Source organism: Balaenoptera musculus, chromosome X (genome assembly GCF_009873245.2).
Source record: "Balaenoptera musculus isolate JJ_BM4_2016_0621 chromosome X, mBalMus1.pri.v3, whole genome shotgun sequence".
NCBI lineage: Eukaryota > Metazoa > Chordata > Mammalia > Artiodactyla > Balaenopteridae > Balaenoptera > Balaenoptera musculus.
The window spans coordinates 57,462,959-57,477,764 of NC_045806.1; the positions used below are offsets into that span (position 1 = coordinate 57,462,959).

At 45.5% G+C, this 14,806-nt stretch overlaps 1 protein-coding gene across 1 annotated transcript in view; it reads left to right on the forward strand.

Annotated features, from left to right (window-relative positions):
* The window catches only part of GJB1 (gap junction protein beta 1), a 44,215-nt gene that overhangs the window by 22,313 nt on the left and 7,096 nt on the right, over window positions 1-14,806 (forward strand). The window lies entirely within an intron of this gene.

The following is a 14,806-nucleotide window of genomic DNA, read 5'->3' on the forward strand; positions in this document are numbered from 1 at the left end:
TTCTCCTGGTGACGGGTAGGGAGGGCATTCTAGGTAGAGGGACACATAGGCAAAGGCTTATAGACAGCAATGTCTCTGCCATGTTTGGGGATGACTAGCGGCTCAGTACAGATGAAGGGCATGTTAGTGAGTTTGGACTTTAATGGAGGTAATGAGAAGCTTCCAGAGTTTTTTGAAGCTAGATTAGTCACATGTCCAGAATTGGAAGGGTCAAACTGCAAGTGGACTTGAGAGACTTTCATAACTGTCTGATCACGAGGGGCTGAGAACCTGTTCTAAGAGAGTGGCAAGATGTTGAAGGAGAATGAAACAAATAGCAAAGTAACGCAGTTGAGCTGATTTAGAAAGTAAAGATGATGACGTGGTGATTGATCATAGTGAATTATTAAGCTCTCGAGCTCTGGAATCAGGAAGAATCCTGGTTCTGCAACATTCCATTTGTGTGATCTTAGACACGTTATTTAACATCTCTGAGTTTGTTTCCTCATTGCATAGTGGGGATACTAAAATGCCTACCATATAGGACAAAATAGAATAAGTACTCAATAAATGTTAGTTATTATGTTTAATATTATTATTTTTACTGCCAGCTAAATTTCAGTGACTGATGGAAATGCCCAATAGGCAGTTAGAAATGTGAATTGAAGTGCAAAAGGAAGGTATGGACCAGAGATTTTTTAAAAAATAAATTTATTTATTTATTTATTTTTGGCTGTGTTGGGTCTTTGTTGCAGCGCGCAGGCTTTCTCTAGTTGTGGAGAGTGGGGGGCTGCTCTTCATTGCGGTGCACGGGCTTCTCATGGCAGTGACTTCTCTTGTTGCGGAGCACAGGCTCTAGGCACGCAGGCTTCAGTAGCTGTGGCACGTGGGCTCAGTAGTTGTGGCTTGCGGGCTCTAGAGCACAGGCTCAGTAGTTGTGGCACACGGGTTTAGTTGCTTCGCGGCATGTGGGATCTTCCCAGACCAGGGCTCGAACCGTGTCCCCTGCACTGGCAGGCGGATTCTTAACCACTGCGCCACCAGGGAAGTCCCTGGACCAAAGATTTTTCATTCACACCAGAGATTTTTTTTTAATTTATGTATTTATTTTTGGCCACATCGGGTCTTAGTTGCGGCACGTGGGATCTTTCTTTGTGGTGCATGGGCTCTTCGCTGTGTCGTGCGGGGGCTCCTCTCTAGTTGTGGCGCATGGACTCCAGAGAGCGTGGGTTCTGTAGTTGCGGCATGTGGGATCTTAGTTCCCCGATCAGCAATCGAACCAGCATCTCCTGCATTGGAAGGCGGACTCTTAACCACTGGACCACCAGGGAAGTCCCACACACCAGAGATTTTTGAGTCACCTTATAATCTCGGAGACTGACTGAGCCACTGTGAAGAGCAGAGAACGGAATTTTGTGGAATATTGTACAGGAAATTAGTGGTGTGAGAGAGAGGGAGAAGTCCTTACCTTGGCGAGGATCTTTTTATTTATTTATTCATTTTTAAACCTATTGGCCGCACCACGTGGCATGTGGGATCTTAGTTCCCCAACCAGGGATCGAAACTGCGCCCCCTGTGTTAGGAACGTGGAGTCTTAACCCCTGGACCGCTAGGGAAGTCCATGGAGAGGATCTTCTTAAACTGCTAAATGCAGTGGCTTCATCTAAGTCCTCAATTCCTGACACCTCTGCACCAGTGGATGCAAGTGACCTCTTCAAACCTTCTTTTAGAAACTCTCTTCTTCAGTTTCCATGACATTCTCTTCTCTTCTATCTTCTCTGATTAAGCATAGGATGTCTCAGCCTTATCACTTAATTGCGCCAACCCCCTCATTTTACAAATGAGGAGACAGAAGAGCCAGAAAATGGAAGTAGCTGGTTCAAGGTTCACAGTCAGTTGTTCCTTCCTTGTCTTTTTTTTCCCCTTTTCTCACTTCCCATAGTTCTTTGCTCTTTGCTCTCCTATGCTCACTTCCTCTTTCTATAAACTCATTGGTTTGCACAGCTTCTAGGATTGCCTTTAGGTTTTTTGATCACCAGCTTGAAATCTCCCACCCTTGCCTCTCTCCAGAGCTGCTCTCCCACCCTTTCAACAGTTAGTCAGATGTTCCACCAACACCTCATACTCAGCATGCCTGAAACATCATCTTTCCCCACAAGGCTAGCTTCCTTCTTTGACTCCATCGTCATATCAATGGCACCTTCATTCTCCGAGACAGCTAATCCCTTACCAAATCTGGTCGATTAGTCGTATAGGAGTTAAGCACGCTGCCCCTAGAGACAAGACTTCCTGGGAGCAAATCCTGGCTCTGTGATATTGGACAAGTGACTTAGTCTGAACCAGAGGCCATTAGAGCTGGATGAGAACTTGAAGATAATTATTTCTCTAAGCTTCACCTTTTCCAGAAAAGAAACCTGAATCCGTGAAAGGTAAATCCCCATGGCCTGTAAATAGGAGTCAGGACTGGAACCCAGGGCTATTGGAGCCCCCAATCCATGGGCTTTGTCCTGAGCCATATTGCCTCTTGCAATCTTATTGGATCTGTCACCACTGCCACCTCCCAAGACTGAATATTTGTAACTTTGTGCCTGGATTATTGACACAGCCTTCTACCTACTCTTGTAACCTCTCTTTTACCCATCCCCAGTTCATTCTGCCACATTAATCTCCCTAAAGCTTCATTTCCATCTTGTCATTCCCCGCATCGAAAAGCTTTTAGTGGTTCCTCATTGCCTCCTAAATAAAATTCAAATGGCCAAGCTAGGCATCAAAACTCCTCCAAAGTCTGCTGCCAGCCCACCTTTCTATGCTTCATTACCCACACTACCCTTTTATACTTCATGACCCAGCCATGCCCAAAACTCTGTGTTCTTTGAATAGCTCATGCACTTTCATGCCCAGTTGCCTTTTTACATAATGTTCTTTCAACTTTGAGTGTCTTACTTTGATTTCCTCTTGTCAAATTCTTATTCATTTTTCAAGGCCCAACTAAATGTCCTAGTGCATGAATACTTTTCAGATTTCCCCAGTCAGAATTAATCTCTATGATAACATATGTGATAGTAGTTGACAACATAGATAAGTGTTTAGAGAGTTCCTGTCTCCCTTTTTTTCACCTGTGTTCCCAAAGCATATTGCTTATACTTCTGTTTAACACATTTCACTTATTCAAACTGGTTATTTAAACAACTAATGAGACTTGTCTCATTTCATCTTTGCATCCTGCACGGCCCCTAACAGAGTTCCTGGCACACAATAGGTACTTAACGAATATTTATTGAAAGGAATGAAAAGGAGAGGAAAACTGTGGAGCCAAGTCTTGAGACATCACCTCATTAGTAATTCAGCAAGACCAACTCCTGTTGCCGAACGTGGAGTGACATGTTGAGAGAAGAAAAATCTGGGAAACCTCGTTGGAAAATCTTCAACACTGTGCTTCAGAGAAGCCTTGGTTCAACCTGACAGTTTGCTTGAGGGTGATAAGGTAGGAGACGTGACACAACTCAGATAAAGTTCTTACCCACACATTCTTTAAAATAAGCTGAGGTCAATGCAGGTCCATTGTCCCCTGCCAGCGGGTTTACAAATAGCTGGAGAGAGCAGTGACTGGTGCTGAAGAGGGGAGGAGGTGGAAGCAGAACCTCTTTGGAGCCTTTAGCAAAGGGAGGCTATCATGATCCAGAAATTAATCTTTCCCTGAAAAAGGATTCTTTTTTTAAAAATTGAAGTGTAGTTGATTTACAGTGTTGTGTTAATTACTGCTATACAGCAAAGTGATTCAGTTATACATACATACATATATATACATTATATATATATACATTTTCTTTTTTTATATTCTTTTCCATTATGGTTTATCATAGGATATTGAATATAGTTCCCTGTGCCATAGAGTAGGACCTTGTTGTGTATCCATTCTAAATATAAAAGCTCACATCTGCTAACCCCAGCCTCCCACTCCATGCCTCCCCTAACCTCCAGCCCCTTGGCAACTATCAGTCTGTTCTCTACGTCCATGATTCTGTTTCTGTTTCATAGATAGGTTCATTTGTGTCATATTTTAGATTCCACATATAAGTAATATCATATGGTATTTATCTTTCTGTTTCTGACTAACTTCACTTAGTATGATAATCTCTACTTGCAGCCTTGTTGCTGCAAATGGCATTATTTCGTACTTTTTTATGGCTGAGTAGTATGGAAAAGGATTCTTGACTGAGCTCCCTGGATCACTTCCCTCGGAAGAGTGGGTAACTGTGATGGGTGATGCAGGCCGAGTAGGTTGGCATGTGTGACACTCCTTTATGGTCTCTCAGTAGCAGGATCTGTTCCAGGACATACTGGACACAGCTTTTAGCTAAGGCCACTCTGCAGATCATCCCAATTCTGGAAGTGATGCCTGGAGTAATGCCAAGATAAAAGACGATTTGCATTCTCATGTTTTTGGCCGCACCACGAGGCTTGTGGGATCTTAGTTCCCAGACCAGGGACTGAACCCGGGCCCTAGGCAGTGAGAGCACAGAGTCCTAACCACTGGGCCAGGGAATTCCCTGCATTCTCATGTTGACAGTTTAAGGACAGGTTGAAAACCTCAAGTTCATTTCTTTGTTGGCCACCTCCATCATTAATTCAATTGTCATTCATTAAAATTTTTCTAAACACCTACTACGTGCCAGGTACCTAGTACTGATACAGAGATGAATGGTCTCTGCCCTTAAAAAGTATTATTCTAGGGGCTTCCCTGGTGGCACAGTGGTTAAGAATCCACCTGCCAATGCAGGGGACACGGGTTTGAGCCCTGGTCCGGGAAGATGCCACGGAGCAGCTAAACCAGTGTGACACAACTACTGAGCCCACGTGCTGCAACTACTGAAGCCCACGCGCCTAGAGCCCGTACTCCGCAACAAGAGAAGCCACTGCAATGAGAAGCCCGTGCACCACAACGAAGAGTAGCCCCCACTCACCGCAGCTAGGGAGAAGCCCATGCGCAGCAACGAAGACCCAACGCATCCAAAAATAAATAAATAAAATAAATAAATTTATATTTTTTAAAAAAGTGTTATTCTAGGGACTTCCCTGGTGGAGCAGTGGTTGAGAATCTGCCTGCCAATGCAGGGGACATGGGTTCGAGCCCCGGTCCGGGAAGATCCCACATGCCACGGAGCAACTAAGCCCGTGCGCCACAGCTACTGAACCCGCGTCCCTAGAGCCCATGCTCTGCAACAAGAGAAGCCACTGCAATGAGAAGCCCGCTCACCGCAATGAGGAGTAGCCCCTGCTCGCCACAACTAGAGAAAGCCCACGTGCAGCATCGAAGACCCAATGCAGCCAAAAATAAATAATAAAATTAATTAATTAATTAAAAGAAAAGTATTATTCTAATAGAGGAGACACACAAGTAAACAGACAATATGGTGGGCTATGATAAGTGCTATCACAGAGATAAACAGCACAGAGGAGAAACTGAGGGATAGAGAAAGCGGACGGAACCAAACCTAAACCCCTGAATTTAGCATAAAAGGCCACTGGCTACCTCTCACCTCTCCTCAGCCTTTGTACGTGAAGGGCAGACTATCTGAGCTGAGTTTCAAAGAATGAAGAGTTGGCAAAGAAGTGGGGAAGAGGTGTTATAGGCAGATTTTATCCTAAAGGCAGTGAGGAGCCAATGGGGCATTTGAAGCAGGGGAAGGATATGATCAGATATATATTTTAGAAAGACCACTCTGAATAAAGTTTGGAGAATGGATTGGAAGAGGCTATGAATGGAGGTAGGGAGACAGTAAGGAAACTGGTTTACAATCCAATCGTAAAATTATCAGAGTCTATACTAGGGCAGTGGAAGCAGAATAGAAAGAAAGAGAAAGAGCTGAAAGATACAAGGAAGCAAAACCTACAGGGTTTAGTTATGTATCGAATATGGAGTGATAGGCGGGTGAACAAGGGGAGGAAGCTAGTGCTGACTCCCCAGATTCCTGGCTTGGGCAGTGGGTGGATATGAGACCATTCAATGGGATAAGGGAACACTAGAGGGGCAGCAGGTTTGGGAGAAGAAGAGGTGAGATGCGCATGATATATATATTTGGAGACCAGGAGTGAGGTCTGGCCTGAAGATACAGATTTGGATCTATCTGTGTTTGAAGCTATGGGTTAGATGAGCCTACTCAGGGAGAGTCTGAAAAGTGACAGGAACAGAGAGAGTGGAACTCTGAGGAACATCAACATTTTAAGTGGCAGAGTAAAAGGAAAGCATGGAGCAATCAGACAGACAAGAGAGAGACCAGTAGAGAAAAGTGTAACAAAATTCAAGAGAGGGGCTTCCCTCGTGGCGCAGTGGTTAAGAATCCACCTGACAATGCAGGGGACACGGGTTCAAGCCCTGGTCCGGGAAGATCCCACATGCTGTGGAGCAGCTAAGCCCGTGCACCACAACTACTGAGCCCTCGTGCCACAACTACTGAAGCCCGCACACCTAGAGTCCATGCTCCGCAACAAGAGAAGCCACCACAATGAGAAGCCGGCGCACCACAACAGAGTAGCCCCCGCTCACCTTGACTAGAGAAAGCCTGCGCGCAGCAACAAAGACCCAACGCTGCCGTTAAAAAAAAAAAAAAAAAATTCAAGGGAGACTTTGTAGCCGTTAAAAAATATGTTTTAGAAAAATATTTAATGACATTTTTTAAATGGTCATGATATAATGGCAAGTGAAAGAGGATATAAAATAATACATATTGCAGAGAACAGACTGGTGATTGCCAGAGGTGGGGGGTGGAAAGTGGGCAAAAGCATGAAGGGAGTCAAAAGGTACAAACTTGCACTTACAAAATAAGTCATGGGGATGTAACGAACAGCATGGTGACTGTAGTAAATAATACTGTATTGCATATTTGAAAGTTGTTAAGAGAGTAGATGTTAAAAGTTCTCATCACACAAAAAATTCTGTACCTATGTGTGGTAACTAGAGTTACTGTGGTGATCATTTCACAGTGCGTACAAATATTGAATCATTATGTTGTACACCTAAAATCAATATAATGTTACGTGTCAATTATACCTCAATAAAAATAATATGCATTGTATAATGACAATTTTATTATAAAAGTATATGTATATATTTTCATTGAAAAATGACTAAGGTTTCACACTTTGCAGTAATGGTTATCTCTGGGTGGTGATGTTACAGACTATTTTTTTTTCTTTTTTATTTATTTATTGGTTGCGTTGGGTCTTCGATGCTGCACGTGGGCTTTCTCTAGTTGTGGCGAGCAGGGGCTACTCCTCGTTGCGGTGCGCGGGCTTCTCATTGCAGTGGCTTCTCTTGTTGCAGAGCACGGGCTCTAGGGACGCGGGTTCAGTAGCTGTGGCGCACGGGCTTAGTTGCTCCGTGGCATGTGGGATCTTCCCAGACCAGGGCTCGAACCCGTGTCCCCTGCATTGGCAGGCAGATTCTTAACCACTGCGCCACCAGGGAAGTCCCTATAACAACACTTTTAAAAAATATATAAATTTATTTATCTTATTTATTTACTTTTGGATGCGTTGGGTCTTCGTTGCTGCACGCGGGCTTCTCCCTAGTTGCGGTGAGTGGGGGCTACTCTTCGTTGTGGTGCACGGGCTTCTCATTGCAGTGGCTTCTCTTGTTGCGGAGTACGGGCTCTAGGCGCGTGGGCTTCAGTAGTTGCAGCACGTGGGCTCAGTAGTTGTGGCTCGCAGGCTCCTGTTACAGACTATTTTTATTTTTATCCTTATGATTTGTTTTGGTATTTTCCAGTTTTCCGTAAGGAACGTGCATTACTTGTGTAACAGCAAACATAAAAAAATTAATATAAAAGGGAAAAAATTCAAAGAAGAAACTTTAGAGAAGGTGGGAGTGGTCAGCTGGATCCAACACCTCAGAGTCAGTAAGACTAGTTCTGAGGGATGTCATTGGCTTTAGCAACAAAGTGACCCTGGTGAAAACTATTTCAATGGAGTAGGGAGCAGGGGCAGAAGCCGGACTGGAGAGGAATGGAAAAGTGAACGGGAGATGAAGAAGTGTAGACGGCAAGTATAGACATGTCATTCAAAAAATGTGTTTAAGAAGGAAAAGACATAGGGCAGAAGCCCACTTTCAGATATCATCCAGTTTAAGACTCCCACACTATGTGTGGTGGCTTTAAGCACCCTGAAGAGGGGTAAGTTATGAAGGTCTTCTGACACTCAGATTTTCAGTGTAAGTGGTACAGCATAGTGTGGAATTGGAAGCAACAGCCAGCTCAAGGAATCAACATCAGAAATTGCTCTTCTGGGCTCAGAGACAAACTTACCATCATTGGAACTGAGTGAAACACTCCAATGCTACGTATGTGGCTACCTAATTTAAAGTGTGGGTTAATACTTGGAAAAGAGCCCTCCCCAAAAGCTTGTGATAAGTATGAAATCATTGTGGAAGTTCTTGTGACTCATGTGATAACAGTCAGGGCTTCTTTATCAAGGTGTGTAACTCAGTTTTGTAGACAATGTTGTTCTCTAGGAATAATGCCAAACCTCAGTGCATGCTACAGCTCAACCCATCCCCAACACTGTGAGGTGAAATGTCAACAGTGAGAAAGAGCAGTTTATGTTTATTAAAGCACCAACACAGATTCAGCAATCAATAACCGCTTGACATTCTGAAAAGCGCCCTCATGCTGGCAAATCCAATGCCACTGAACACCCATTGCCTAGGAGACAATGAAGTAGCTCAATCACCCTTGTCTTTTGTAGGAGGAAAAAACAACCAAAATGGAGGCCTCTTCAGAGAATCTGAAGCTCTTACTTTTTTATCTGAAGCAGAGGCCCCATAGATTATGGAATCCTGATTCAGGATGTGTCTGCTTCTGGGGCGAGCAGAGGGAAAAGGATCCTAGGGGCATCCAAATAGAGAGGTTTTCACATGAGGAGGCCCAGAGCAGCAAAGCCATAGAGGAGAACCGTAATCTTTAAACAAATGGCAAGATGAGGATGGAAATAGAAGGGAGACAAAATCTTTGTCTGAGAGGCTTGGGAGCAGGATTGTCCTATTCAGGTGCAAGGAACAAATTAAGGAAAGTAGGCAAGTTAGAATGAAGGCTGTAAAGGATGAAGAGGTGTGAGAGCTCCCTCTTTTATACAGTGCTCAGAGCCTGTTGCAGAGACTGATTTGGCAGTTTAAAGAAGGTATATAGGAGTAGATCCTATTTTCTCCTTGTGACGCGTGCGCGCACACACGCGCACACACGCGCGCACACACACACACACCACTGTATTGGCTGGGGTTGGAGGTGGTTGGCTCAAAGCATTATGGATGAGAGTTAAGGTTGGACTCAAGCTCTTAGGGGTACCCCTCTGACCCACAGTTCTCTCCCTGGAATCCAAGTTGGTGGGGCTATCCAGGAATCCCTGTAACACACATGCTGGCTCCCTATCCCTGGTAGGGTAGACGGATATACGTGAACAGGAACGGGGGCAGCTTTAGGCAGAAGGCAATGGGGTTCATGATTTCAGGGATCTGAATGGGCCTAGGAATCAGTCTTTTAATTGGCAGCAGAGTTGACTGGGGCAGGTGGAGTTGGGGAAAAAGTGCCTGGGTTTCCTACCTAGACAGCCTACCATCCCTCCTATGAGCAATGCTTGTCAACAGAAGCCTTGACCTTCAGGGTGTCATCAGCAGCCTGGCACTCCCCTAGGTATTGACCTAGGAGCACTGGGTAGTTCCGAGAAATAAGAGGGGCAGTGGCTCTGATTGCTGAGGCAGAGGGATTCTGGATGAGGCATTCATGGTGTTATTGTTGACAAACTTGGGTGACAGAGGGAAGAGCAGAGAAGTCCAAAGATTAGACAGAAGTGATGAGCCTCGGGGCTTCTATTTAGGGCCTGATTTACATGTTTTATTGGATTATCAGTTTGAGGGGGTGGGTGATGGACCAATACATTTCTACTTGGAAGTCCTGGAAAAGGATCCTATGAAAAAGAAATCCCCTTTATATACAGTATGATTTCAGTGATCGTTGTATATGTAAAGAAAGGAAACTGGTGGGAATTCCCTGGTGGTCCAGTGCTTAGGACTCCGCAGTTTTCACTGCTGAGGGCCTGAGTTTGATCCCTGGTCGGGGAACTAGGATCCCACAAGCTGTGGGGCGTGGCCAAAAACAAAAAAAGAAAAAAGAAAAAGAAAGGAAACTGGAAAGAAAGTACTAAACTATTAACAGCTTAATGGGCAGGGCATCAGCTCATCAGGTTGGACAATTAGCAAACTTGGACAATTAGCAGAACAAGCTAAATTCTTCTGTGTCCTTTTTGCCTCACCCTTCAGCCTTGGCTCTTGGCCCCATTTTTCTGGCTATAAGCTGGACTCCTCTCTGATTCCTCACTGCTATCATGCTACGTCTAGACCCCTTGGGATTGGATGCAACCTAGGAATTTTCTTCCCCTGCACCGCTCCCTGGGTCCTACAGTGCACTGTACCCCGAAGCAGAAAGATCAGGAAATGGACATCAAGCTGTAGCATTAAGATGGAAGCCCAAAAGTTCCAATTTCCCATTACCCTTGTTTCACTTGGCTACCTGAAATGATGTGGAATTTTCTGGAGTCTTTTGCAAGCATACCCTCTGTTGGTGCAGTGATCAGACGCCAGTGAAATACAGTACCATTCCTCAAACCCCAGGAATTCGGGTCTTGATAAAATACAAAAATGGAGGCAAAGTGAATTTCAAACTGCAGGGAGCGGATATGGCGCTGCTTAATGCTCTTACTCCCAAGAAATCAATAAGCTTTACTGTTGGTAGAATGAGTGCACTATCCTGACCATGTGGGGCTGGTTTCAGGATATTTTACACTCTTAGTTTTTTTGAGGGGGAGGGCTGAAGCACCTTTGCTTTGTTCCCTGCTCCAAACTGTCCTGAGAGCAAAAGGTATATGCTTAATGTCAAGTGAATTGGTGCACTATCTGTGTCCAGTTCTTCAGAAACTCTCTTGAAAAAATATTGATAACTCCCCCTTCTTGACCTCTTCTAAGAATATGAATTCCTGAGGCACAAACTCATTCCTATAATTATGTGTCCTTTAAAAAGGATTTGTGACAACCAAAACCAATTATGAATACAGGACAACTTCCATTTTTCCCTAGCAGCCCTTACGGAAACAGTTTGCATAACCTTCCACAGCCTGAGCTGGGGTGGGGACTTTTGAAATGTTCTGCAGATTTTCAGGGTTAGCCATTTCCTTAACCTTATGGACCCATTTGGGAAGATCTTTTTGGCCTGTGTGTCTTAAGCAACATTTATATGGGAAGCTGTCCCCTTTGATTGCTGAGCCATACAGCAATGCTGTCTCATTGATCAAAGCCATACAAAATGCCACATTTTGTTCGGTAATGAGGCCCAGGGATGGGCTGGATGATGGACTCCACATGCAAGGCAGTACTGCTGCAGGCCATCCCGGGAAGCCTCAAGATCGCCGTGCTGAGGCAGCCGGCACTGCTCCGGGGTGTAATGAGCAGAGCTCCCACTGGCCTGCTGATTCTGTTGATGAGTTCGGAACCTCTGAACTATGACCATGTTGCTGGTGAAATGTGCTCTGAAATAAAGTGATCAGTTTTTTTCCAGCAACTGTCCTGGTCCTGGGTGGAACAGAACGGGGAAAGCCCTTGTTTGGGCTAATGTCTGAGCTGCGCCGGAGACAGCAGGCTTATGTTTAGGGTCTCTTATCTTGTATGTTTCCAGATCTAATGAAGATCTCCCTGAGTGAATCTGAGGAAATAAACAGTCTGATGTAAAAAAATTTTAATATTCCCCCAAAACGTCCACTGTAAGAAGAAAGTCTGCTTAGGATTCAAGGCAGACGCTGATTTTAGCTGCTTACCAGAAGCAAATGGATTTGCACTGCTCCCTGCAGTACAGTTTTCCTCCTCTCCTCTCCGTTTTCCTCCCCTCTTTCCCTCTCCCTTGCTCTCCCTTCTCTCCCCTCGCCTTTCCTCTCTCTTGCAGCAGCACCCCATCCAGAAGATGTGTTCAAGCAGCAATAAGCAGGCAGAGGACAAGTGGCTTCTAACAACAGTATTTTTTATACAGCTACAAACTAAAAGACTTCCTGTAGCTTAGAACTGCAAGCACCCTAGAGAAATCATGCCAGAACTCTAAGAAACAATGAGTACACACTGATACTGACCTGTATTTTCCCTTCCTGGGAGCTCTGTTATAGGAGCTTTCTCTTCTGGTCAAACAGGTCTGCCCACCATTCCCTAAACATCTCACAGCTTCCTGTCACCTGGAATGCCTGGCCTCTCTATCTTTTTTATGACCCATGTCCCACTCTGCCTCTTCCAATAAAACCTACCTTAATACTCCTACATCTGAATGCCTTCTGGCCCCTCATATCTACGTATGTCATTTAGGACATACTCCCTTGTTGTAGATACTCGGGTATACCTCTCAGCTCTCCTGCTAGCTTAGACCCTTCTAGAGTCAAAGACCAGTTCTCACTCAGATACTCCATGGGACCTATAGAGCTTATCAGCTGTGATGTCGTGGTTAAACTAACAAGCTCTGGTGCCAGACTCCCTGGGTTCAAATCTTGCTTTGTCACTTGCTAGCTGGGTGACCTCAGTTATGTCACTTAACCTCTGTGTGCCTTAATTCCCCTGTAACATGGGAATATTAATAACATATACCGCAGAGGGCTATATTTTTTTAATAAATTTATTTATTTTTTATTTTATTTACTTTTAGCTGGGTTAGGTCTTTGCTACTGTGTGCGGGCTTTCTCTAGTTGCAGCAAGGGGGGGGCTCTTCGTTGCGGTGCGCGGGCTTCTCATAGTGGTGGCTTCTCTTGTTGCAGAGCACGGGCTCTAGGCGCGCGTGCTTCAGTAGTTGTGGCACACGGGCTTAGTTGCTCCGCGGCATGTGGGATCTTCCCAGACCAGGGCTCGGACCCGTGTCTCCGGCATTGGCAGGCGGATTCTTAACCACTGCGCCACCAGGGAAGACCACAGAGGGCTATTTTGAGGATCGAAGTGATACTTGCAAAGCACTTTGAACATTGCCCTTCACCCATTAAGTACTCAAGAAAAGCTAATCTTCTTTATCCACTCCAACCTGTACTCTCAGCAGGAACTGCCAAGCGCCAAAGAATGGCATTCAGTCTGTCCCCCATGGTGTCTAGCTCAGTTTTGCCTTATACCGAGTTTACCAGACACTCGCTGAAGGAATTCTCTACCTGACTTTAAATATCCTTCCTGCTCTGAGCCCCTTAGCTGACTGATGGTATTGTCCACAGCCACCCAACACAGTCTTGCCTCCTTTCTGTCTCCCAGACATGCCCCACTCATTCCTACCTTTGTGCCTTTACTCACAGTGTTCTTCCTCCCCGGAATGCTAGCCCTACGCTTCACCTTTCCAACTCCCACCCATACCTTACTATATATATATATATATATATATATACACACACACACACACACACACACACACACATACATACACATATTATTTATTTATTTATTTGTTTTCGGCTGCTTTGGGTCTTTGTTGCTGCCCGCGGGCTTTCTTTAGTTGCGGCGAGCGGGGGCTCCTCTTCGTTGGGGTGCGAGGGCTTCTCATTGCGGTGGCTTCTCTTGTTGCAGAGCACAGGCTCTAGGCACGTGGGCTTCAGTAGTTGTGGCACGCAGGCTCAGTAGTTGTGGTGCACGGGCTTAGTTGCTCCGCGGCATGTGGGATCTTCCTGGACCAGGGCTCGAAGCCATGTCCCCTGCCTTGGCAGGCGGAGTCTTAACCACTGCACCCCCAGGGAAGCCCCCCATCCTTTACTTTTCCACTCAAGCCTCACCTCCTCTAGGAAGCCTTCCCTGATTACCTCAATTTACCCTCATCTTCCCCTTCTTCGAACTCCCTCAGCAGTCCAAGTCAGAACCACGTAACTGAACATACACTAATATTTTTCATGGCAACTTTTGAGTCTTGGTCTTGTCTCCTCCGGAAGTTGATAAATTCCTTAAGAACAGTTAGGATGTTTTCCCCTCTCCTGCCATCTGCCCCTGGCATGTAACCAGTACTGGGTACCCAACAGGTGTCCAGTAAAGACTTATCAATTGATGTACCCATACGGCCGGGTATGGCCAAGGGAAGCCGGAGCTCTGGCTCTCTCTCTGGCAGTGAGCTTGGGCTGGGGTGAAGAGAAGGCAGGGGACCAGTTTCTGCTGACTTCACTTATTTCTTCACTGTCACTCAGGTCACAGAATTAGCAGGATCTTCAGGTAAACCTTCCTTCAAACTGGACTGATCCCTCAGTTAATGGTTGACATTCTCTGTTTACCTTAATGATTGCCAAGATCTGTTGCTGCACACGATACATTTTGTGGTTCAACTGCCTTGGCCCCGAGGGTAGAAGGCAATTTTGAAGAGGTTTTGGGGTTCTGGGATGGGATTGGAAATACTTTGGTCCATCCCTAGCCACTCAAGGCATGGGCAATAAACAGACGGCCAAAGAGCACCCTGGTACTGCCATGTGGGGGAAGCACTGTCGTCTCTCACCTCAGCCTCAAGGGGCCAGTAAGCACTGCCCATGACTTTTTTTTTTTTTTTCTCCCCATAGTCATATCATTTTAGAGACTGGGAGCTGGAAGGGATGGAAGGGATGGCACCCAGTGCAGGAGCCCTCTCTGCAGCTCACCCACACATTGGATCTACCTATGGCCAGGGGGTGGGGGAAGGCTGAGGACTGTTGATGAGCCCAGGTCCAGTTCAGTCTCCCAGACTGGGCTAAATATGCGTACATGGGTGACGATGATGCCCCTCTTCCTCTGGGACAGGGCAGTAACTTCAGGCTATGTGATCTG